Source organism: Ochotona princeps, chromosome 1 (assembly GCF_030435755.1).
Source record: "Ochotona princeps isolate mOchPri1 chromosome 1, mOchPri1.hap1, whole genome shotgun sequence".
Taxonomy (NCBI): Eukaryota; Metazoa; Chordata; class Mammalia; order Lagomorpha; family Ochotonidae; genus Ochotona; species Ochotona princeps.
The window spans coordinates 13,237,984-13,265,281 of record NC_080832.1 but is presented as its reverse complement, the minus strand read 5'-3'; the positions used below and the strand labels follow the sequence as shown (position 1 = coordinate 13,265,281).

General features: G+C 39.1%; 1 protein-coding gene across 2 annotated transcripts in view; it reads left to right on the top strand.

Annotated features, from left to right (window-relative positions):
• ESR1 (estrogen receptor 1) overlaps positions 1-27,298 on the top strand; it is a 358,224-nt gene that overhangs the window by 165,918 nt on the left and 165,008 nt on the right. The gene's annotated exons all lie outside the window — the stretch shown is intronic.

Genomic DNA, 27,298 nt, shown 5'->3' with positions numbered 1-27,298 from the left:
CCACCCCACTACTTATGTAGTTTTCAAATGAAAATATTTATAATGAGCCTTTTTAAAAGGAAGCTGTTTTCCCCAGGTTATGATAACTTTATTAGACGTTTGGCTGTTGGTTCTCTTTGATAAAGAGACATACCAGGGAACTCAAGTCTGGAAAGTTTCATTCAACCTGAGAGTGCGCTCCATGATAGCAGTGTCCGGATAAAGTCACTCTCGTTTTTGTTGTTATTTGGAAGAGTTGCAGAAAAGGAGAGACAGAGAAGTGTTCTGTTCACTGGTTCACTCATCAAATGGAGCAATGGCTGGAGCCAGGAACTCTTTCCTGCTCTCTCAGGTGGGTACAGGGGCCCAAGGACTTGGACTATCTTCCAAGGTCTTCCAACTTGTATTAGCCGGGAGTGGAATGGAAATGGAGCAGCAGGGACTTGAATTGGTATTCACATAAGAAGCTGGTACTACACATGGCAGCTTAACTCCCCACACTCTAACAGGCCCCAGGTTTCTGTTTCTTTTTAGTGTTATAGAATAAAATGAGACTCTTGTGTGTACACATGCTTGTGTGCATTTCAGGGAGGGCTGAAAGGCACAGTCTTCCTACCTTATAATATGACAATGTTTCCTTCTCCCTTTTGGCCAAATGATCTTTATCTTGGAGATAATTAAGACAAAATGCCTCTGACAAAATCAATATAGAACCCCTATTTCTTGGCAGCTTTTGTGGACACAGCTGAAGCTTTCAGAGGTCTTTAAAAACCATGGCAACAAATGCCTTTGAAGAGTAAGTAAAGGTTCCAAATGTTTTTAATCACTGGTATTTTTCATGCTACTACTTCAAGCATTCTTCTTCACTTTTTGTTCATCTGATTGAAATTTAATTTTCAATTTCCCTACTAAGTGGAACTGGCCTGGTCAATGGCATCGGCTATTTCCATTAAAGTGGTAGTTTGTGGCTGTATATAGTGGTTAAGCTCATCAACAGTTCCATTAGAAAGCCCTGTTTATGAGTGGCAATAATTTCCCATAAAAATTATAGGTAGGCTCTAATGGGAACATTTTCAAATGGCACCAATGAGGCCTCAAAATTATTGCAAACACTGTTCTTACAAAATCTTCCAGTGTTGGTCTGTGACCCAGTCCTGCCAAATTTCAATCTGCAGCTGTCTTTAAACCCCTTAGAAGAGAATGGTGTGTTTTTCTGATTCTCATTCAGAGGACAATATGTTTTCAGAAGCAGACTGGTTATTTCTGAATTGAGTACTGTGCTGTTTTGGTAGTATGTATTCTGGTTGTATTGCAACTTGCCTGCTTGGCTACTTGGCTGAAAAACTGCATGCAAGAAAAGTTTATTTCAGTCTTCCATCAACTTTGCACAACTTTTTCACGCTATTATACTGATTCTCAAACTTGATTTGTTTTCTTCAAAGATATGTATGTCTTAGTTGAGAAACAATAAAGTGAGAAAAATACTCACGATTTTTCTCATATTTCTGTGTTCCCTTATTAGAAATAAACATTTTTGTTTTTTTAGATGCTAAGAAGGAAAGGAACAAAAACAATTTAATTATTAAAGTATAATTTTTTTTTTGCGGTAATAGGCATTTGCTGTGTTTTCTTTGAGAAACAATTTACGGATTTAAAATTTTGGCCAAATGAGCATTTTTTACATCTAATTCACTTGTACTTCTCAATAAGAACAGAGTGAATGAGGAGAAAGTTCTTAAATCATTATCCAAGATAAATGGCTGGATCATGTTGATAAACATGGATTATTTGTGGCTGAAATCTAAATGTAATTTTGGTTCAGAAAAATGCCATTACTGCTTAGAGTAGCTCATGATGTACGATCCATAGTACTGTCCTTATACATTTTGGAAGATAAATTATGGTTTTTAATATCATCAAAACTTATAATTATTTTGCTCCTTTGGTGTTTTAGCAACGCTAGTAAGGCTTGCATTTGAACATGATTCAATTTGTATTTGAGCACTAGAGTTAGCCGGTGCCTTGGTGGTGTAACATGATCACTGAGGAGATGCTTTTCTCCCGCATTGCATGTTTTCCTGAATTATAACATTCAGATTGCTCTTCTAAGTCTCAAGCTCCTGGCAGCCAGTCTGCTCCTCACCCTTGTGTCTCAATTTTTTGTTTCTCCTCATGTCACCTTTCCTAGTGCGAGTGTACTCTGTGTGCATTGAGATACCCCCGTGTTCACATTACCTACATCCTCTTCCCTTGACAGGGTTAGCTTGTCGAGCTTAGGAGCTTACATATATATGAACTTATAATGGCTATTGATTGGATGAGCATACTATTTTACTGTTAGATTAAATGCAAAAATATATCATTCATAGACCCCCAAATGCAATTCAGGATTCAGCTTGGATACACGTGAAAGGTGTTTTTTTGTGAATACATGAAGCCCTGGAAGATGAAGTCCTACCTTAAAGAAGTCTAGAGGGACCAGGAGGTATCTCAGGACAGAAAGCTCTGTTTCAGATGAGGGCACAAGTATAGTGCTCTGGATTGTGCTAGTAGGATTTGTGGACAAGAGTTTAAGTTGGTGTCTACTCACAGCCTGTGAAGGGAGAGCTGCTTCATTGTTACCATATTGCACTTTATTGATGTTAAGTCCATGCTCAACTCTGCTTGCTCAGTGCATGGTAGCAGGATATGGTATTTTAGAATAATGAGTATTTGTGCTCCATTTCAAAAATATTCTTATTACTTACCTATCTTCTCTGAGTCATTAGCAATAAGCTTCTTTTCTCTCCTGAGACTGAGTAATACTTTATTCATTTTCCAGGATGAGAGTACCATATTCTTATTTTGGAAGTTTAACATGGGAGTGATATTAAATCAACATAAACGTTGTTCTCTGTAGTCAACTTGTATAGAGGAAAATACACTGACTTTGATTTGGAGAGAACCTTAGCTAATGGTTACTTACCCAGCGTTTGGACTCTAACACTGGGTTTGCAGTTATCTTGATTTTTTTCCCCTGATTTTAATTCTATGAAATATTTATGAAAGGATGTTTTAAAAAATAGGTGGAAACTTTGGCTTCTAAGAATTAATGTTCAATTTTGGGGCAAGATGTCCTTCTGCTCTCCCCTGTTTTTACTCCCATATCTTCTTCTGAACCAAGTAAGGGTGTCATCATCTCTCTCTTAGGTTTTATTTTCCTAGAAACGCATGGATGGTTAAGTGCCCCAAGTAAGAGCTATTGCTTTTAAAACACTTCTTTGTATATGTGTGTTCACCTTTTCTGAATACAATGCAAGCATAAGAGTTTGATTCAAACTCATTTTTTGTAAAACTTTCATTTACGTTGTGTGTATATGTGTGTATCAAAATAAACAAATACAAGTATGTACACAAAATATGGAGTTGTTGCTTGATATCTGAAGAGGACTCATCCTGCTATGCCAAAATCCTAGGAACTCAAGTCCCTCATTTACAACAGGGCTATATTTGTGTGTAACCTCTGAGGATGCTACTGTATATTAAAAGTAACATACTTAATGCAATGTAAATTGTATGTGAACAGTTGTTATACTATATTATTTGGGAATAATGTTAAGAAAAAATCTTTTCATGTTTAGTATTGAGGCAATTAGTTTTCAAATATTTTGATCCACAGTTGTTCGAATCTTTGTATGCGGGACATTATGACAGAAAAGGCTTTGTGTTCACACTGTGTGTGTGTGTGAGAGAGAGAGAGACAGACAGAGAAAGAGAGAAAGGGAGGGAGATGAAGGGAGGGAAGGAGAGAGGGAGTGAGGGAGGGAGAGAGAGAGAGGAGAGGGAATATATTTAATGTGTGCTAGAATATGTACTAGAAAACACCAATGTCACTATGAATGATAGGATAGGATTATTGATCAATTTTATTCTTTTTATGTGTCTGTGTTTTGATTTTTCTACAATAGTTATCTCTTATTTGTAAAATGAAAACATCATTTTACAAATCCGTGTTACAACCTTCTGTATGCTACACTGAGTGGAAAAAGAGTGTTGTGGATCTACCAACTCTTAATACTTTGTTTCAAGATGACTTTACTCTGTGCAAGAGGATAGATTTGCCCTGAAGTGCTGCTTTCATTTTATGACTCATGAGCCCAGGTGAACCTGCATCTGGTAGTCTTAGGTAGGCCAGTACAATAGCATTCCTTCAGGGCTGTTGTGAAACTGCACATAGCATAGCAGGCGAAAGGCCTTGTGTTAATATCACCAGGAATCCAGGGCCTTCTAGGTGCTGGCTTGACCAGAAAGGGTAGTGTATTTCAGTCATTCCGCCAAGCAGTAAGTGTTTGCTTCATCCATAGTTCTGGGGAGGAGGGGCCAGCATTCCGGGAGGAGCTTTGGTTGTTCATCATTGATTATAGTTTCACACATACCTGACACGGGCTGTACATGCATTAAAAACACCTTGCACAGGTGAACTTCAACATTTGAAAACTGTGCTTGGTCCTCCTCTCAATGGCATACCTTAAGCCACAACTCCACATGACACTAAGAGTGATTCCAGACATAGACACCAGCAATTCATTTTCCCCCACTTCTTTACAAGTTATGAATTTTCGTCTTTTAAAAAAAATAATCTATTTTATGATATAGTTCCAAAGGCTCTGGAATTGCCCCTCCCCTCCTTCCATCTCTCCTTCCACCTCCATTTTCCCTATTTTATTACAATAATACAGTCCTTTAGAAAACAGTTGTAAGTCCATCGTCTGCTATTTCAGTGTATCCTTGTGGGGAGCGGGTTGCTGAAGAAAGCCCCGCAGTGGCAGCTGTGGCCAATAACCCAGGACCGGCAGCTGCTCTGCAAAGTGGAGAGAGGAGAGCTGGTCTTGCCAGCAGGTTAGGCAAATTTGCCTCCTCTCCAGGGCCTGGCCAATCAGGTAGCACCCAGTGGACCCAAGGGAAAAAAGGATATATAAGCAGTCCGCTGTAGGCAAGCGAGAGAGAGCTACAGGGAGCTACAGAGGACGGACGGATGGGACAGACGACGACCACGACCACGACGAAGACGAAGAAAGATTGGTTGGAAGTAAAGTGGCTCTTGAAACAGAGCCTGGAGTGTCGGGTGATTTCTTCGCAGGTACGGGAGACCCCGGGGACCCCAATATATCCTGACATTGTGGATATGCAGAATGGCAGAGTCTAGCATTCTATTGTCAAGATGCATTTAATGGTTTCTTTGGGAGTCTATCTTTGATTTGGACGTAGAGATGCATACTGCACTGAATCTTCACATCTTTATATAATGGTCTGTATTGTATAGTTCCTCTAGGTGACTGTATGTACATGCAAGTTTACATATATATCTATTGATCTTGTATTTTGCATGAAGGTTGCCTTATATCAGAGAGAACATATGATGTTTATCCTTTTGGGATAGACTTATTTCACTGAGCATAGTGATCTCTAGTTGGGACCATTTGGTTTTGAATGCTAGAATTTCATTCTTTTTAATGGCTGAGTAGTATTCCGCAGAATAAATGTGCCCCTGGTTTCTTTATCCACTCCTCTTTTGATGGATATCTGGGTTGTTTCCATTTCTTTGCTATTGCAGGTTGTGCTGCTGGAAATATAGGATTATAGATCTCTTTTTCATATGCAGATTTGATTTCCTTTGGATATATCCTCAGAAATGGGATAGCTGGGTCATATGGCAGATCAATTTTCAGTTCCCTTAGTACTCTCCAAACTAACTTCCACAGTGGCTGTATTAGCCTGCACTCCCATCAACAGTGATGGAGAGTACCTTTCTCCCCAAATGCATGCCAACAGGTGTTGTTAGTAGAGTTCTGAATAAGGGTGATTTCATTTTCCTTCTAGCATTTTCTTCATAGAAAAGTAGCTATACGAAGGATAAAAAGCCATCTTGAAGTGAAAAATATTGTAGACCACGAATTATAATTGGTTATAATGGATTTAGGTTTGTCATGGCAATGGTGGTGGAGGCTATTTTGTGCTTTCCTGTCCTGCTCCTTCTACTACGCTTCTACGCCACCATCACCTCCACCTCCACCTCAGTCTGCAGCTTTACAAGTTCTTCTGACAGAAAACTATCATTGCAAGACACTGATGTTCTGCTCTTCTGGAACCAAGTCATCTGAGGTTCCAGGGAGTTCTGAGCTTCTACCTCTTTCAGCACAGTCTCAGTGGTGGGATCGGCTCCTCCAAGCACAACTTCTCTGTGGTACTGTGTCTCTACAATGAGCTTTTCTCCCTCTCACTTTTTATGTAAGAGAAGAAAGAGTGTTATGTTATATGACTACTTAGAGTTTGTTCTTTTGAGAATGTGATTGTGATTTTTTGGGGGGAATATCTGCACTGAAATTTCTCATGTGATTCTCACAATGCAGGAAAACACCTGTGCTCGTAGTTTTGAGTCATTTGTTCTTTAACACCTTCGTTTTCATCTTTTTAAAAAAATTGAACTGTTTAAACAATTTTGGTGAGGTTAATGATGATGGTGGTAGGATAATGGTAATAAGATGAATTGCTTTGCTCTTGTGCAGACTTTTTTGCATATAGGGAAATATGGTTAAGTTAAGACACCATTGAAATAGACAACAGTTGAGTGGAACTGTGGAGACCGATGGGAAGTTTCAGGATCTGTGGCCTCATCCTCTCACTATGTGAAGGAAAGTGTCCTTTGCCCAAGGAGAGACTAAACCTATTAGGGAGTGGAATTGGCAATGATTCATATCATATTGACTTGTGGAGACTGAAGAGGTTTACAGGTGATTCTGAAAAGTTGTTGGTAAGGCTGAAAGGATGAGACTTTAAGAAAAATTTTCAAGGTGATCTATTTAAGTTACTGAGCACTAGGATTGGAAGGGAATTACATCTGAAATGTACTCTGGCCCAACACCTGCCTCCTCCTTGTTTGTTTTGGTGTTTTAACTGTGAATTAATAGATTGCTTCCAAGGGCACAATGCTTTCCAAGGGGTTTAGCTTTGTATTTTAAGCAGACTGAAGATCACAGTTTTACCTGGTTTTTGATGCAGTCTTGTTTAGGATACATTTGTGGTTTAAAACTGTAACTACATCAAATCACTGTGATTTATGCATGGTTCATGGTATGGAGCCTTTTAAATACTTAATAGTATATTTGAAGTGGAAAGAATAGAAATTAAAGACTGAATCATTTTCCAAGAAATAACAGGTCAGATTGATTTATTTCTGCAAGACTTAGAATTGTGCCTTTCTTCTAAATCAGCTTTGTTTTCATTGCTAATTAAGTGGAGCTTACTGTTTAAAACAGTCTATGAGTCAGGTTGCAATAGTGTTCTTTCAAGAAAGACTTCACAGGAGCTGTCATTACGTAGAACCTGCCAGTATATCAGCAGTCATGGGGGGAGCAGAAAAAGAGGATTTCTGGTTTGTTAACTTTTCTTGTCTTGATTCTTTCAATTTTTTAAAACTTCCATGACTTCTAAGACACAAAATGACACGTCTTTTTTTATCCTCAATCTGTTTTTGCATTCTTAAAAAATGCATCATATTTGTCACAATTTATATATTGTAGCTGATAGAAATGATTTTAACATGAGAACTTGTTTTACGAGTCATACATTACCACAGAAATACCAAATATTGTGTGTAGTAATTAGGGATTCCAGTTTGGAGTGAGTAGTTCAGACTAGCTTTTGGGAAAGTGGAAGCAGTTGTCTGGGGTAGCAGAAGTCTCACCTAGCAAGCACCTCCCCCTAATGTCTCTGAAGTTCAGTTCTTCCGTTATAAATGTTACGTAGTGCTCTCTTGTTGGGATGAAGTAGTGATTATTGATCACACTTAATCCTCAGAGGGTGCTCTCTAAAGAGTGAATGTCGCGATTATTTGAATTGGTTCCACCCATTTTAGTTCTGTTCTGCATAGAGCAAATAGCTCAATATGTCATTGTTTTTCCTCTAAAGCTATCATTATTCCATTTTTATTTATTGATAAAAATTATTTTTAAATTAGCATCACACATGCTTAAGGTCAGCAGCATGTTGTCTTTATACACATATATGTATGTTCTGAAAGAATTTCAAAATATATCTATTTCAATACAAAATATTTTAAACATATACATTTTTCCTAATGCACATTTCTATGCAGTTTTGACTACCATGTGTAGTGCATGCATGTGCACATATATGTAGTTAATTCTTAAGGAAATAAGGCTCTGCCATTTGGGACAACATGGATGTGACATTGTGCTAGTGAAGCAGCCAGACACAGGGGACAAATGCCCATTCCGGAGCACATTATTTTTGTCATAGCGAGCACCTGAAAAATTAGTTATCATTTCTGCTATAAGAGAGCAGAATTTGAAAATCTCACTGGATTTATACCTCTAACCTTTGATTTTTTTTAATATTATTTTTACTGGAAAGGCAGAATTCCAGAGAGGGAAAAATCACCCATTGCAGATACATTCTGCACATGACCACAATGGCTGGAGCTGAGATGATCCACCTAGGAGTTTGTTCCGATTCTCCCACGTGGGTGCCAGGGCCCAGGGACTTGGGCCATCCTCCATTGCTCTCCCAGGCCATATGCAGGGAGCTGGACTGGAAGTGAAGCAGCTGGGACACAATTTGGAACCCATATGGGGTGCTGGCGCTAGCAGGTAGAGAATTAGCTTGTCACACCATTGCGCCTGCCCGAACTTCATAGCTTCTTATATAGAACAGAGACCTAGAATATTTCTTGAATTAATTTTTTTATTGCTGTGTCACTTTTTGTAAGCTAGGAATCCTTTACTTAAAATCTACTTTAAAAAATAGCCAAGGTAATATACAGGAAGTAATGATTTTAAAGTAAATTTGGAATGCATAAATTATTTAATATGTTTTCTGTCATGACTGGTCTCTTATGTCTTTGATAGTGATTCCTAGGAATGTAATTTCTGTTGATAAAAGTGTATGCAAAGAGTTGCTTGTATAGCTGAACAGCTTAGAATTTTTAGTAACTGTAGAAATCTCCAAACTTTGTAATAACCTGTATAATTGCTACTTCAAAATCATAGTTTGGAATGCACCAAATTATTAATTAGTAGCAAAAGAATAGATTTCAAACAGATCATTATACATATTTAACACTTCTTCAAATGTATTCTGTTAGATCAAATATAGTCTATTTTCCCTATTCTCACTAGACAGTAAAAAAACATCCAGGTAGTATGACTTGGTGAGCAGTGTGTTTCTGTGCTGGAGCCTGTTGGAGTTGTACCTGGGACTACAGGCAACTTTTGTGCTTTAACTTCCTGGACAGGGAGGTGATCAGGCTCACATCGAAAGCCAGGAGCACGTTACGAGTCCAGGTCAGACCCTCTCAGAAGCATCCTGCGACATTCCCTCATTCCTGGATCATTAGGCTGAATCTTGGGGGTTTGATTGTATTTTGTTAGGCGACTCAGAAACATGACTGTTTTTCTTTCATTTTTACTTGCTTTCTGAACCTTTAAAATAATTTCCAACCCTGATTTTCTGGATAGGATCCCATGTATGCCTGATCTGCACTTCACTGAATAAATGTAGCCTTGAAAGTTGCGTGATGTGAAGAGAATCACTTTAGGGTAAAAATGGATTGTTTACTAAGAAAATGATATGTTATTATAGATTGGGTTGGAGGCATTACTTTTTAGATAGCACAAATGTGGACTCTGCCTGTCTGGAGATTTAGGATCAAATAATAATGCCGTTTAACTTTCAGCGAGCACCTGCCTTGCCCCAGGCTTTGTGTTCTGCATTTTATATGTGTTGTTTCTTTTAGTCCTGCACAAAATTTTGTGAAGACATTCATCACTCTAATTACTCTCTTGTTTCAGACAAGAAAAGTGAGATGTGTAAGACACAGTTCAATTGAACTCATCTGATTACAGATCCTGACTCAACCAAGGACAGTAATGCTTGTTTTTTTAATTTGTATTTTATATAAAATTCTAAAAAAATATATTTGTTTGAAAATGAAGGTGAGTTGGGCTCGGCGATAGCGTAGTGGTTAAAGTCCTCGCCTTGCTTGTGCTGGGATCCCATATGGTCACTGGTTCTAGTCCCGGCGGCCCTGTTTCCCATCCGGCTCCCTGCTTGTGGCCTGGGAATGCAGTCAAGGGTGACCCAAAGCCTTGGGACCCTGCACTCATGTAGGAGACCCACAAGAGCTCCTGGCTCCTGGCTTTGGATTGGCTGAGCTCTGGCTGTTGCGGCTGCTTGAGGTATGAATCAACAGATGGAAGATCTTCCTCTTTGTCTATCTGCCTTTTGCAATAAAATTAAATCAATCTTAAAAAAAAAAAGAAAATGAAGGTGAGAGAGTGAGAGTGAGTGAGAGAATGAATGAGAGAGAGAGAGAGAGTGCCGTCTCGGGTGGTGGTGTTGCAGATCACAGCTTAACCTGCTGTGTCACAATGTTGGTCCCTAGGACTGTAGTGATTCTCAAGGAAACAGTGGAGGTGAAGACTGGCACCTTGTGCTCCCGGTTGGCAGGCAAGAGGAGGGGGCCAGGAGAGTGTATATGGCAATTGACAGTAGGACGTGGATTTGTTACCATACAATGGGCAGGTCCCAGGCAGCCATCCATGTGGTTATTACTGTTCTACAAAACATAGGATGGTCACAGATGATGTCATCTCCCTCTGCATAGAAGAGTAAGCCCCTTAGGGATAAAATTTTGGATTCATGGGGGAAAAAAAATGAGGGTCCAGTTTGGAGAGAAGGACCATGGATGTATTCAGGTAACTTTGTGATGAAATGAATAGAAAGAAACTGAACATTTGCCCACACTTTGACTTTCTGTTGTTTTTTTCATTGCTGGAGTATCAAGACTGACAAAGGTCAGGACAGGTGTTTGATTCAGTGATTAAGAAGCCAGCCTGGTGCACATCACCGTGTTGACTGGGTTCAGATGCCAGCTGGGCTCCTGACTACAGTTTTCTGCTAATGTGCCCTCCGGAAACAGCTGCAGGTGGTGGCTCAAGTAGGTGGGCCCTTGCAGACATGAGAGATGTGGGCTGAGTTCCTAGTTCCTGAGCATAAACCAGTATATAGATTTCTCTTCTTTCTCCTTCCCTCCCCTCTTCCCTCTCAAAGTAAAATAAAGTAAAGTAAAATAAAATAAAATAAACCTATAGCTCACTGTTGGTCTTCTTTTTTATGCTGTTTAAAACAAATGATGTAGTTTTCTCTTGCTTGATAATGTTCTGGTGGTGAAGTTTATTGCTTAGTCTGGGGGTGGCTGAGTAGAGAGAAATAACCACTGGTATGATAGCAGAGCCAAGAGAGAGATTGTGGCCGCTAGGCTGTTGGTAATTTGGACTTCTTCTCTCTCTCTCTCTCTTTCTCCATCCATCCATCCTTCTGAAATTATTTGTTTTTAAAAAAAAAAACAACAGCAAATGCCAATGTTAAGGAATACAGCATGGTACATAATGAAAGTGAAGGTTTTCCATTTTTTATACTAAAACACAGTCCCTTTTTCAATAGGCTAAAAACTAGCATTTATTCTGAATTTTAACATTTGTATGTATATAATTTACATACAATATATTTGCAATGTACTTATGTGTACACATATGCATAATGTATTTAATGTATTATACACATATATATACTGTATATAATGTATAGACACTGTATATATGCATACAGCATGTGTTTATCTACACATTAGTCTCTACTTAGTTTTCTCCCACAAAGTAATGTAGCTTGGGTATCTTTCAGTACATATAACATTCAGTCATTATTTTAAAGGGCTGTTCTTAACGAAGTAAAATTTTTTATTGGCACAGTTTGATGATTGACAAATTGTTTATACATATTATCTTACTGGATAAAATTGTGGTCATGTATGTAGGTAGAGTTTACCTAGTTCATCCAGGGTTGCCTGGAGCCTGGGATTCAAATACTGTGCCATTTCCTAAACATGTCTTTATTGTGACAGTCTGGTACAGTGACCAATAAGTTAAGCTAAACTCTTTGGAAATAGTTAAACGATTACTACCCAAAATGTCGAGAAATGAAGTAAAAAGGTATTGTGGGACTAAAAGGGTGGAAAAAAAGAGGGTAATTGAAGTTTAAAGATAGGAGATCCTGTATTGATTCATGGGTCTGTCTCCTTCCCTTTTCCAGGGGGATCTGAGAGTATCCTTCAGCCCTAAGATACCTCCTGCAGGCTGAACCCTGGGGCCATTTGCTTTCCTTCGGTTAGTTTCAGACAGGGACAAACAGACTCCAGATGACTCCAGGCTTGTTTATTCTCATGAGCTAGAATTGGTTGTGGACAAACTGTGGACCCAGTAGGCAAACATGTTTGAGGAGTGCGAGCCCCACTGCCCAGGACTGTGATGTCATCTGAGAGGATTCTCCAGGCCATGCAGTGGAACCACATAGACTTCAGTGTTCTGGATGGACAGGCAGTGTAGTTTTCCCTGACACATTTGCCTTCATTCACAGTACATCTGATATTAACATTACTGTTTGCCAGCATGCAAGTGCTGTGGCAGTATATGGATTATTCTTAAAAGTTCATGGAACTTAGACTTAAAAGATAAATTTAGACTAATTAAAGAAGTTTTGAAATCCATGTCTGTGAAGCTATACATGGATGTCATTTTTTTTGCAACAAAATAAAATTAATTCCCATTTCTCATGAGTTCCTTAAAGTCCTTGTTCCAGATACTGGCCCCTATCGTGAGGATTATCAAATGTATGAGTTTATCTGGGCTCCTTTGGATTAAATTTATCATACAAGTAAAAAATAAGTGCAAGTCATGTCTCTTCCTGCAAAGATTTAATTTTGTTTTTGCAACAACCACTCTATAAAGACTCGATGATAATAAAAGAATGAAAACTGGTATTCGTCAATTCTTACTGTTAGAAATTTTTATCTCTCTTGCGAAAGTAAGCAAGTAGACTGTGTTTTGGATTGTTTTCCTATTTTTGAAGTAGGTTAGAATAATTTTCTGTGGTAAAAATGTGCTTGGGGTGGGTATTTTGGCTTAGCACATTAAGTTGCTGCTTGTCATTCCATATGGGCTCCAGTTCAGTTCTCAGCTGCTCCACTTTCTAATCCAGCTCCCTGCTAATTGCCTGGGAGAACAGGTGAAGATGGATAAGCTCTTCGCTGCCTGTATCCTTGTGGGAGACTAGGAGGAAACTCCTGGCTCCGGACTGCAGCCTGGCCATGCCCAGGCTGTTGCAGCCATCTGGGGACTGAACCAGTGGATGGAAGCTCTCCCTCCCCACGTCTCCTTCTGTATCTATAACTCTACTTTTCAAATTAATCATTAAACCAATAAATGAATCTTATTTTTTTTTTTTAAGAAATGTGTTTGAAGATCCATCTTCCCATTGAATCTGAGACTCTGCATTCATCTTACTGGGATGGCTGGGAGGAATTTTTTTTTTTTTTGTAGAACATAATTATGATAGGATTCTTGAAGGTGAATCAAATCCCTTGCATGCAGTTAGAGAGTCAGAAGTGGATAAGGAAAGACTGAGGTGTGGCAAGCCCAGAGTACGTTTATATTGCATGCCGCACTATGTCTTGATAAATGTAAACCTTTCCTTCTTCCCCACAGCACTGATCTGACCCATTTGAAGAGTGGGAAGAAGCACTTATATCTGATTCTAGAAATGTGGGCTGGGAAACGCAGCCCTGCTCGGCACTTCTGTGTTGTTATTGGTTTTCCTCTTGCTTGTTCTTTCAGCTTGGGAGAAAGGCAGGTTGCAATTTTTTTCTGTTATTTTGACAGTGGGATTTGGACTTTCAGTAAGTTGAAATAGGGAGAAACCTTGGAGAACTTTCTGGAAACAGCTAACTGGCACGAAAGAAGGGATCCAGAAGTGTGCTAAATGCTGCCTGCAGTTGAACTGACCACACCGGTGGTCCCTTTTCTCCTGTTTGGTGCTTATCTATGGTCCCAGAAGGAGCGATATCACAAGGCTTTTTTTTTCTAGGCTTCAGAACAATGGAGCAGGGAGAAAGGATTTTAAGGGTGGTCCATTGTCTTGGAGGTGTTGCAGTGGTATGGTAGTCACTGATTTCATTATGTTAGGTTTTACTGAAGCTGTTGGTATGATGCTTTTCCAGGTGCATAAGTTGCCAAGATAATCTTCTTTCTTGTAATCTCTTTAAGAAAATATCCATTGCAAATGCACCCACATGCCAATAACATTTTTTATTACACTTAAACAATAAAAGTAAAGTGTCAATTGGAGTTGATTATTTTCACTGATAAGATTAAGTAGAATCAGCTATGGTTTTGGAGGCATTTTAAAGCATGCTGATTTTATTTGCATGCTGTTACATACAGATGTGGCTGGGAAATAGCTCAAATCATGGCACATTGAATGTCCTCAGTGGATTTTTAGGAATGTGTTCACAGGGAGAGCCAAATTATGTTTCATTTTGTTTGGCTCATTGTGTTGGCTGTAAATTGGAGGATATTTGCTTTGCTATCTGAGTCAAAATTTATTTCCAAACATAATAGTGCAGTTGTTCTTTCATAGGATGTAAATTTCTCATTTATTTCTTGAATACCCTGCTTCCTATTATCTTATTCTTTCATTATTAAATGCTGTAATTTTTCAGAAATATTTGATAACAGGTATACTAATCTGATGACTACCTTTCATATGATTAATGTATCACAGATTTGGGATTTAGAGCTTTTGGTGTGTTAAGAATCATTGATTTTGGAAACAATTTTATAGTTTCTTATGAAATCCTTCCTGATAATACAACTTAATAATTTTGTCACAGGATTATACCTTTATTTATTAAAGTACAGTTTGCTATTTAATGTTCTGATTTAATATTAAGTTCTTTTTGTTTCATCAAGTCTGTCATGATGTTTCAAATTTAAAGTTTCAAGGACTTTGGAATGACATAGTCCTGGATTACAATCATAGTTCTCTCCTTTACTAGCCAAATAACTTTCAAGGAGTTAGTCACTCTCTTAGAGTGGCAGTTTTTGCTGCTGCTTTTTTTTCTTTTAAGTATTTGGAAAGGCAGATGTACAGAGAGAGAGAGGGAGAGACAGACAGAAAGATCTTCCATTCACTGGTTCACTCCCCAAATGGCTGCATCAGCTGGAGCTGAACTGATCCAAAGCCAGGAGCTTCTTCCAGGTCCCCCACATGGGTACAGGGTCTCAAGACTTTGGGCCATCCTCTACTGTTTTCCCAGGCTACAAACAGGGAGCTGGATGGGAAGTGAAGAAACTGGAACACAAACGGGTACCCATTGGAATGCCACAAGTTAGAGATGGAGGAGTAGCCAGGTGAGCAATTGTGCCTATGCCTGATTTTTGCTTCTACAGCTTGGGATTTAGGGCAGCCCAACTCGCTGTGATGACTAGATTAGACAAAAAGCTGGTCCAGGATAGCACCTGGACCAAGGGAAATACATGGCCCATTCTGCTCATCAGTTCTTGAACCCAATTATTGTTGGGCAGAAAGAAATCTATATACGTCACTATATTGGATGAAACAAATTAAACTGCCCCTCCTCATCTAGATGCTCCTAGAACTCTGCTTATTTTTAAACATTGTGTGTGTGTGTGTGTGTGTGTGTGTGTGTGTGTGTGTGTGTGTAGAGTTTTAACCAGTTTAAGTACACAGTTCAGTGCATTAAGTACATTCACACTGCTGGGGAACCAGAGATTTTGTGATCGCAAACCAAAACCTTGTATTTATTAAACAACAGTTCACCATTCATCTTTTTTGTAATTCCTGCCAACTCCTTGATCTGTATTCTGTCCCTATAAATTTGACTGCACTAGATACTTCATTTCAGTAGAATCACTTTGTTTTTCTTTTGTGTCTGGTTTATTTCTCCTCTGTTAATGTTCTCAAGGTTCATTCTTGTTATAGTTTGAGTCCGAATTGTATTCCTTCTTAAAGGATGACCCCTATGCCATTGTATTTACCTATTACATGTTATGTATCCACTTATCCTTATGATCACTGGATTAGTCTTTTATTTATAGTCTGTTATACAATGGGAATGCATTTAATACATACGGTTTTAGGGGAATAAAAGGTGCTTCCCACCATAACCACCTTCCCATGTCTCCACTTTTTATACTCCTTCCTGTCTGTTTTTCCTTTAACTTTTTCTATGACTTGTTTTCAATTTACTTTGTACTCACGGTCTTAACCATCCACTAAAGAAATGGTTCAACAGATAATAAGCTGGAAAACAACTGTTCTTAGGAGAAAAGGGCTATGAACCAATAATCAGGTTTCAAAATGCGAATTTCCTTCATATCGATTGCATTGTTTTACTCTGTAGAGTAGTGATATAAGTTTAGGTGAAACATGCACTTTGCCTTCTTTGGACTGCCTCATTTCACTAAGCACAATGGTATCCTGTCGTATTCATTTTGTTACAGAAGACAGGATTTCATTCTTTTTCTATGTCTGGGCAGTATTCCATCAGGCCTATATAGTACAATTTCTTTATGCAAACACCAGGTGATGGATATCAATGTTGATTTTATTTGGTAGCTATTGTTCATAGATCTGTTATAAGCACAGCAATACAGATAGCTCTTTCATAAGCTGATTTCATTTCCTTAGGGTAGATTCCCAGAAGTGGAATGGCTGAGTCACAAGGTAGATCTATTGTTACCATTCTGAAGAATCGCCATACTATCCTACTGGTTATAGTAGTTTACAGTCTCACCAACAGCATAGTTTTCCCCACATCCTTGCCAGTATTTTTAAGTTTTTGAATGGTATTCTTACTGGGGTGAAGGAAAACTTTTGTGGTGCTTTTATTTGCATTTCCCCAATGACCTGTAATCCTGAGCATCTTTTCATGTGTCTGCCATTTGTATTTCATCTTTTGAAAAAATACCTATTCATATATGTAGCCCATTTTTCAACAGGAGTATTTTTATTATAATTATTTTCTAGTTTCTGAACTTCTTATGTGTTATGTTAATCCTTTATCAGATATAAAGTTTGCAAATATTTTTTCCCTTTCAGTTGATCGTCCCTTGAATTTGTTGTGCGTTTCCTTTGCTGTACAGATGCTTCTTAACTTGATATAATCCTATTTGTTTTGCTTTAATTGCCTGTTCTTCTGGCATTTCACTTGCCTAGCCTATCTCAACATCTTGCAGAGTTTTCCCTAGTAATTTTTTTGGTTCACATATTGGCTTCAGGTTCTTGATCCTTCGCTAGTTGATAGATAGGGTGTAAGACAGCCTTGTTTCACAGATGTGCACATGGTGACTCAAAGTCATTGTGAAGAGACTGTTCTTTCTTCAGAGAGCATCTTTAGATTGTCAAAGATCCCTTTGTTGTAGAAGTGAGAATGAGTTTCTGGCAGTTCAAATCAGTTCCGTTGATCTGTATGTCTAATCTTTTGCCAGTATCAGACTGTTTTGATTATAACTGCCCTCTACTATATCTTGAAGTCTGGTTTTGTGATTTTTCCAGCTTTATTTTTATTGTTTAAGATTGCTTTAGATATCATGTTCTCCTGTGATCCCATATGAATATTCAGGTTTTTTTCAGATCTGAAGAGAATTTCTTTTATTATTTTTACTGAGATTGCATGGAGTATGTTAATTTCCTTGGGTAGTATAGACTTTTGATGTTATTATTCTGTCCAGTGCTTGAACATGGAAGATTTTTTTCTATTCTGGATGTCTTCTTTTACTTTTTTTAATGTTTTACAATTTTCATTGCAAGTATCTTTTATGTCTGGTTAACTTTATCCCAAGGCATTGCCTTGTTCATTTGTAAGTATTGTTAATGGAACTGATGTTACCAGTTCTTTCTCAGCCTTGGCATTGTGTTTGTATACAAGTGCCATCAAGTTTTGTGTATTGATTTTGTATCTTGCTAATTTGCCAAACTCTCTTATGAGTTCCAATAGTCTCACAGTAGAGTCTTTTGGCTCCCTATGTATAAAATCATGCTCTCCAAAATCAGGAAAACTTTATTTCCTCTTTTCTAATTCTATACCTTCAGGAACTGCTAAGATCATGATTATTGAATACTACTTTCAGTTTTTCTAATTTTTTTCTCTTGTTTATTTTGTTATTGCTCGAAATATTCTTAAGGATCTGTCCTTCAGATCAGATTGTTTTTTCTGCCTCACCAAGTCTGTTTTTAAGGCTTTCCACTGTATGGTTTATGTGTCCAATTGAATTATTCATTCCTAATATTTTATTTTTATTTTTCTTCAGTATCTGTATTTCCCAGTAGATTTTTATTTTCATCCGTGTCATGTATTGTTTTAAACTCATGCATTCGCTCTTCTGTTGAACATGGTAGATCTCCTCTGTAGTCAGCAGGGAGGAGGGTGTGATCCTAACACCTGGTGTCGTCACAACCTCAGCTGCCCAGTCTGTGCCCACGATGGCAGCACACCTACCCCACTCCGTCCCTGAGGCACACAGAGGATCTGTTCACTCCTCGGTGTGAGCATGGAGCCCTCTGTGATGATGCAGTGCAGCTCTCAAGAACTCTGAGCTCCTGAAGCCAGAAGTAGTGATTGCTTAAAGGCTCACCTGATGCCTTATTGGGTAGTCACGGAATTTTCACTGTCATGGAAAGTACCAGTTGTTATGCAATCGCATAACAATTCATTCCTTTGGTAACAGTAAATAACATGTGTAGCATTGCCTAGACAAAGCCATACTCATGGGTGCAGGGTTGGGGTAGATTCAGTTAACGTATGAAGTTGGCATCTTTCCTGGGATGTGAGAGCATTCTTTTGTTCATCAGTTCACTGGTGTCTAGGAGAGTTGAACTGCAGATTTCCCCACTGCAAGTCCGTGGAGAATTTAATTATTGCCCCAATAATTAAATCTTAGTATTTATTTATGTTGCGTGTATGTTAGTTGAAAATCAATAATACTGACTTGGCCAAATTAATGCTTCACTTTTTAATTTTTTGAAAAATTTTTATTTTTCATGATACAGTTCCATAGCCTCAGGGATTTCCCCTTTCACCCTTCCCAATAAGTAATGCCATTGTTTCTCCTTATGATATTAAAATAGTATAATCCTTAAGCAAAAGTAACAAGTCCATCATTCTGCTATTTGAGTGTATCATGACATTGTAGATAAGGTCTGTAGTTCTATATTTGCAGCAGTACAATCTGCAATAGTAAAGACAGAAAAACTAGATGCCCACTGAAAGAGGAATGGGTAAAAAAAAGTGGTGTATCTACTCTATGAATATTACTCAGCCATTAAAAAGAATGAAATTCTGCATCTACAACAAATTGGTCCAAACTGGAGACCCTTATGTTCAGTGAAAAACTTCACTTTTATTTTATTATGTATGAGTTCCTTACACACCAGGATAATTTAGTGGTCAGATAGTTGCAGATAATCTTCCTGTTAATAACATCTAGAACATAGATACACACTGTCCTTGACTGAAGATCTTTTCTTTTAGGGGAAGTTGAGTCTTCCATTGATACAGGTGGTTAGAAACCATAAGAACACAGTGTCTAGAGTGAAGGAGATCTTTGTTCAAAACCCTATGTTTCAATCCTTGCTGTGGGGCTTGGAGTAATTTTGTACTCTGTTTTATATCTGTAAAATGGGAATTAATATAATTCCTTCCCAGTTAAATGAAGTAATTCATGTGAAATACAGTGGCTGACACATAATGCTCACTGCCTAACAAGGTCAGTTGTCTTGGAGAGAAAGGTGAGACAACCACATGAATTCATTTTCCAATTAGAATATTTTCAACTGATTTGGAATTTATTAGGATGTAACCTATTGTAGATTGAGGAGCATTTGTCTGAACAAAATCATGCACTAATAAAACTGAAGCATTCTGGATTTTCCTTTGGTCAAGCATGTATAGGCTTCCACAATTAAAATTTTATTAAGCACCTTAAAAGTTCATGTTGATAAACAGAATTTAAAAGAAATCTAGATTTTTTATATTATACTTTGGCAACTTAAACTGCCATTTTAATCTCTTGGCCACATTTAATCCTAGTAAACTCCCATTAATTTTTTGCAGTTATTCAATGATAGCGTGTAATAATGACACATTAGAGGTAATCTGGTTCACTTACCAAGTGGCTGCCATGGCTGGTGTTGGGCCAGGCAGAAGCCAGGAGCCTTGAGTCCTTGTTGGTCTCTGGCATGGAATGACAGGAACCCAAGTGGTCTGTCTTCTCATGCGCTCCCAGGCTCATGAACCACAAACTGAATTGGAAGTGGTTAGACCAGTACTCAAACCAGCACTCACACCAGATGCCAGGCTTGTAGGCAGTGGTTTAGCCTGTTACATCACAATGGCACCCTGGCAGGCATGCTTGATAGATCTTATCTCTATGAATAAATCAGATATGAAATAATTTGATTTCAAAGATGAAGTAATACTTTGTTAGCATCTTCCAATGATTCTTTTAGATAGAATTAACTGAAATTGGCTGCTTAAATATTGGAAAGTTAAATTTCCTTGAGAATTTATCTTCATTTTTATGGTTTGGAATATGAGCAGCTAGCTCAGTGTTCAACCTTGGTAATAGGAAATGTTAAATATTTATTCCTTGGCATAAAAAACCTTTTTGGTTTTCTTACTTGGCCTTTTGCCCATTCTCATGAACCACTCCTTGATTTTAATGCATTTTTCATGGTAGTGTATATATGTTTACTGAGTTCATTTATTAAAAAGGTAATAAAACGAGCTGGTGTCATATATTTTGACGTTTTCTGATCATGATTAAAACTGAGTGTGTACTTTGTCAGGTGAACTGAGAAGCATTTTGAAAAGTATCAGTTGCAAGTAGAAATAGCTAGAAAGCCCTGCTCAGGTACAACTTCTGACTTCACAAAGTTAGAGAGTAATAAAAGAAGAAATGACTATAGTGCACACCTATGTAACAAAGCTGAATTATTGGCAAAAATTGATCTTCAGATTTATGGCTTATGATCTAAGGAAATATTTTTAGTATCTATATTCACCCATAAGTAAAACACTTTGAACTTTAGTTTGTCCTGTAAAATGAGTCAGTCACAGTCTAGATAGTTGAGTAGGAAACCCTTTAATCAAAATGTCCCTTTTCCTCTAACATGTGTGTATGTGGAAGAGCCTGTGTGGCCAAGAATAGGGAATGCATACTCTCACTAGCAAGAACACATGCAAAGTCTGGGGAATTGGAGGTATATGATTAGGTTGTACGGAAGGCACTGCTAGAACTTGTGTGTGTTTAATAGAGTCAGGAGAGAGGCTGAGAAAGGAGTAAGGAAGAACTTTGACATTGTTAATAATTCATTTGTAAGAACTACTATTCGTAAAAGATCCATAAGTATGTATAAGAATTATTATCTTCTAAAGTCAGTCAAAATGGATGTTTTATATTCATACTAAGTGTATTCTCTGTTGGTAGCTGTGATGGAGGATAGAAACTCAAGAAACTGCTAATCCTGAGGGTTTAGTAAAATCATGAAGTAGAAATTTCATATCCTATAAAAATCATTAATAATAAAATTGACTCTATTAAAATTCATATATATCCTAAATGTGAGAGGAGTAAAAATAATTTTAAATTCATGACCACATTTCTGTATACAGAAAGTATATGGTGATTTTTATTTAAAGCAACCATAAAATGCTCTCACGTTAAGAAATCAGCAAGGTGGCCAGTAGGGGCTGGGCCTGGGCCTGGGGAGTTAAACCTCTGGCAGCCGCCTGGCTGCCAGGGAGCCTTGGGATGGGCATGGCTCGAGCCTGGAACACACATTCCTGCTACCATGTAGGTACACGTGGTGAGTGGCTCCCGGGCGCCAGGCTCCGCCTGCTGGCCGCCCGGCCAGGGAGTTCTGGGATTTTGGTTCTTTGATATGCTGCTTTGGTAGCTCCATGCTGAGCCCACAGTGCTTTGGGGACGTGAATCAGTCCTAAAGATTCTCTATGGCAGTAAATCTTCCTCTGAAGAACCTGTAATCACTTTATAATGCAGACTATCGAACACCAGTTCATTCAAGAGCCAAGATTCCGGGCTTGTCCAGCAGGATGTCCTCATTGCCTAACAGGATGAGGGATCAGCAGAGGGGTCACAGTAGGCAGGACCATGACATTGACTAGCATTTGAGAACCATATCCAGGGGTAGAATGTGTCGGGGATGTGTGGGCCAAACCCCGTGGGAATTCTGACCCCATTGGATGGCTTAGGAGAGCTGGTGGTGACAAGGCAGGAGTCGCGACAGGCTACGGGATGTGCTGAGCTGACCCAGAGCAACCACTGGCACGCTTAACACTGGCTGGGAACAGGCCCGGATGGGGAGCTAGGGGAGGCCCTGGCTGGGTGGAGTTTCCCACTAAGGAGTGCAGGAACTGGAATGGGGCTGCGTTCTGGTCGGGACACAGTTGTAATCTCCCTTGGCACAAGTGTGGACTGGGACTTGATGCACCGAGCCAGGTTAGACTGCAGCACAGTTTGGCGTTCTGGAGGACCAGAGTAGATGTGGGACGGACTAGGCTGGGTTTCAACCCCAACTGAGCCATGTATGAGCTATATGTGGGTATGGACGAGCCGTGGCTGGGCTGAAACTTCCAACAGCAGGAACCAGAATGGGTTGAAGGCCAGTTAAAAAAGGCTGCTGTTCCTGCCGGGACAAGAGTTGAAATGAGCAGTGCTGGCCCATGGACCTGCTGTTATGCGCGAAACCTGACACCAGGAGGGGGTCTGATGGAGGAACCTGAGCAGCTCCTCTGGCAGGACACTGACCCTACAAATAAGTGCAGGAAGCACGGAAGTAAATAACCCAAAAGAGGCTATGGAAAGCGTCCCACTGGCATACATTTGACATGGGTTGAAGGTGGACCAGGCTGAGTCAGCTCGCGTCATCCACTGGCAAGTCCGAGCACTGGAGCTGAGTGGGTCGAGCCAGGTTCAGTTGCGACAAAAGCAGTACACAACACAGAATGCCAAGGCGAGACTGCCTGTGCCGGATGGGACTGCAGCACCCAACCAGCACACCTCCCACTGGTTTGGGTGAGGGCCGAGTGTGTGATGGGCAGATCCAGGATGGAGTGCAACACTCATTGGTTCTGGTAGAGGTCGGGCTGAGAATAGAACCAACCCAGTGGTTGCAACCACCAGCTGACTGAGGCGGACACTGTACCTGCTAGTACATATAGGAATCAGGTCTGGGGAACACCTCCAAGTTTCTTTGGGGATCCCCTCAATCGAAATGGAGGAATCAGAACATTAACCAAGAAAAGATGGAAGATGGAGTAGGTCAATCAACTGCCTCAGCTGTATGTTGGCAGTGAAATGCTGGACAAGGGGAGACTCTATGATGGACTATATCAATCAGTGGACTCTGCACCAGCCTCATCGTACCTGGAATGGCGAGATTGGCATGGACTTATGAGGTGAAGTATCGGAACCACTTGAGCAAGGATTTCAGAGATGTATAGAACCCGTTGTATATAAACCAAAATTGAAATGTCAATGAAGTAGACACAAGATGTGGTTAAGAACTCGCATTTATTTTTAACATATTGGTTACTCAATACTATGTCAATTACTTCTATTACGTAATAAATTGTTGCTGATGGTATGTTGGAGCTTTTAATTGATCGGGATGATACTCTGCTGGCTCTACCTTCAGACCAGAGAAGGTCTCCCTAAGAAGCCGTTGATCTTAACTGGACAATAAGATGCTGGACTCTATGCTTGGTATATGCTTGCAATGAAGGAATCTCATCTGAACCTGAACTGTGGTTATGCAATAAGGTGGAGGAATCCACCATGAGGGGAAGGTTTGGGGAGCGGGTGGGGGGAATCCCAGTGCCTATAAAACTGTGTCACATAATACAATGTAATTAATAAATCAATAAAAAAAGAAATCAAGGTATCCAAACCAGAACAGCAGTGGGGATAATTGGTGAGGATTTTATGCATTACTCCTTCTCATGTGTGAAGAACAGCTGCTTTAGAGTAGAGTTGGTACCTACCCAATGTTGAAAAGAGGGCTTCTCTCTCCCATGGCTGGTTTCTGCTTCCAGGACCATCTGAGGACACAGTCTTATTCTCATAGACCTGAACCTTGGGGTTCTGGGTTCAGCAGCCTTTTCTTTTGTTTCTCAGTTGTCCCTCATTTGTAGGACCTCAATCTTTTTGTTGAGATATGTTCTATAGATGAATCTGAGGAGTGGGGACGACTCCAAACTGTAGCCTCTCTGCTGGAACTCCACCATGTGCCTAATTAAGTGCAGGACAGAGGACCAATCGTGATGGATGAGACAGATTGGTCATCTCTTGCTATACCAAACTTGATCTGAGAAATGACATAAGCAGTTACAACCCAATGCATGAGTTCTTTGTTAGGACACAGACTAAGTATGGTGGGAGGATCACATGAGTTGATATTTTGACTGACATGCTTGGAAGAGAAAACAGTGGGACAACAGTAGGGAAACTGTTATTCCCATGTTAAGAGAACATGTAAAGGGATGTGTAGTGCATTTGAACAGTAAGTGTGGCTAGAACTTGGATATTACTTAAGAGAGTCAGTGGAGAGGCTAAGAAGAGAGTCAGGAAGAGCTTTGAAAGATTTGCCAAGACATTTAGATGTTAGTTACCCTTAGAATATCCAGTATCCTTAGAAACTGAAAGTGGGAGAATGTCATGATAGTATATCGTTTAAGAAAAATCACACTGATAACATGGTACAGAAGGGTTGGCAGAGGAAGGTTGGAGGCCAGGCCATCCGGTTTTTTCTGTCATTCGTAAGAAGGTTGACCTGTTGTGTTTGGGGCATTTCCAGCATGAAGGGTCTGAGAGTACTGTTTGGATGGACAGAGACAGGTGGACATGCCATCTGGAGTCCAGGAAAGGGATTTGGTCTGTGATGATGCCTAAATTCCTGAAGGAGAGTGACTCCAGAAAAGAACCACAGTATTAGATTTCTGTCATGCTACTGCTTGTTTTAATTTGGTTTGTGTTCACATTGCTCTCACACTTCCGAATATGGATTATTGTTTAGTTTCATATAAATCACAGCTATAAACTTTCTGAGTGGTGATAACAGCGGAAGCTACTTATTGAAAAAGCAGGAATAGGGGAAATGAAGCGGTGAGAGAACCTTGGCAATCGCTGCTTACAGGAGTTCTCTTCCCACTCTGTTTGTCTTTCTAGTTCTTTCACTTGTTTTTCTTTTTTCCCCTTTCACTTCCTGTTATTCAAATCATGGATTTCCCCAAAGGCTTTTCATGTGGTTGTTTTGGTGAAAAAGAGAATAGTGGTGATTATATTCTCAAATCTCCACCTGATCCTAATTGCATCTTGGCTTTGGAAATCTGTGCTTCATCTGAGCCCTTTGGGCCAGCATGTTACAGGTACAGAGTTTCTCTGCCTACTGAAAACATTGTATGTTTTACTAATATAATTGCTAAGAGGTTTTTAAAAATTTTTAATAGAATTTTTCCCAAACTTTGATTTTAATGGATCAAATAATGATATTTAAAAGAATTTCCTTTTAAATAAACTTAAATCAGGTTCTTTTATAACACATATCAACCAAGTTAAACTCATTAAGGAGAGGAATAAAAGTCCATATCACTGTTTTTCTTCTTCTAATGTATGCTGGAGATATTCAAATCATTGTTTTTGGTGTTGGTTAAGAAGAATTTGTATTATGTATGTTAAATATATAATCATTTTTTGCCTGTTTAGCATTTCAAAATTATAATATACTTCTGGCAGGAGGAAGCCTGGTGGTGTCATTGAAGTTTGTTTTTGGAAATGATTCCATTGTAATCTATTTTTCACTCTTTTTGAGGAATGAATTTAGTTGCACAAGTGCAGTGCATTTTATACATTAGACATGGTAGTTCAGGAATGTCACTTGGTTCTATAAAGATAGCCAATAGTGGAACGCCAATCCAAATATAAGATGCAGCCAAATGGCTGATGACCTAATTCATTCCTCCTATCTTTTTCTGCCTTGCAAAACACATGACTTTAGGGGAGAAAAAAATGAGCCAAAACAATATTTGGATTGAATGACTTAGTTGTTTTCTTTTGAGACAGCACGTATACTTATATTTTTAATGAAAATGTATCAACATATATTACATAAAATGCACCATAAGATATAAACACTGCACATTTCCTTATGGTATAAAAAAATACACCTTTTGCTTAAAATTAGCACCTGCTCAAACAAGTTTTTAGTTCTAATACTTGCTTGTATTTACATTTCATTGTGGACAATTCAATAAACTTGTGCTAGAATATTTGTGGCTGCGTGTGGTCTCCCTCTGAAGCATCAAGCTTATCACTCTGCTCGCTGATTTACTGTTTTCCTTTATGTAGCAGAAGAATGCAGATGTTAGCTTGGTCTAAAGCCTATTTTTAGAATGACTTTCATCATGTATACCTAAAGATGAAGACTAAATTTTATGAGACCAGTATTTCTTTAGATCTGTCACTACGTGCTCCATCTTGTCCTTAGTGAGAGTAGAGCCTAAGCTAGAATCTGAATTAGCAGGTGGAATATGTATTCACTTTTAGTTTTATTTGGAGAATGAGATATGTGTTTTAATACAACCTGTATCATTTTCTTAGTCTAAATCCAGGACACTTCTTTAAGATAAGTAGCAAGTATTTACCAGTATTTACCAATTTGTGAAGTGATATATTCTGTACAGTATGAAGCAGACTTTCATCAGTGGGTAAGGAAATAGGGCAGCAAGTATTAGGACAGATATTTCCAATGGGTACTTGTATGATTGAGGGTTTATGGGAAAATGGAATTAAAAGGTAAGCTTATTTTGGGGAGATTTCAAAATCTCTGGGTAATTTTCATTACACACAGTCATTAACTCCTTGAAGGCCTCAACTGCACCCATTTGAAAAATAAGCTTATTTTCATTCAGTTTCACAAACTTTTTGAAGTACTCTTGTATACATTCTGAACTTGGAGAAGAAGGGTTGTTTTGGGAGTCCACATTCCTTTGAGTGGCAATGGAAGCCATACACACAGCTTGACTCTGTCATGGGAGAACCTGAAGCCTTAGACGAGAAAGTGGCCTTCCTGTGAGCTCTCTGCAACTCTGGCCAAGCATTGAATGGAAAAGATTGGATGTGCCACGGCACTGGGAAAGCACGTCCCAGAAGGCAGAAGGAACTCGGGGAGAGTGTGGTGTGACAGATACCAAAGCCAAAGCAGGTCTCCAGAGGCACAGAGGCGTGGCTGTGCTCAGCTGCTGCTGTGAGTGCTGCTACTCGCCGGGAAACTGAGTGGTCCAACGGTTATGCTGGAGACAGACTGATGTGAGTGTAGGTGGAGCGAA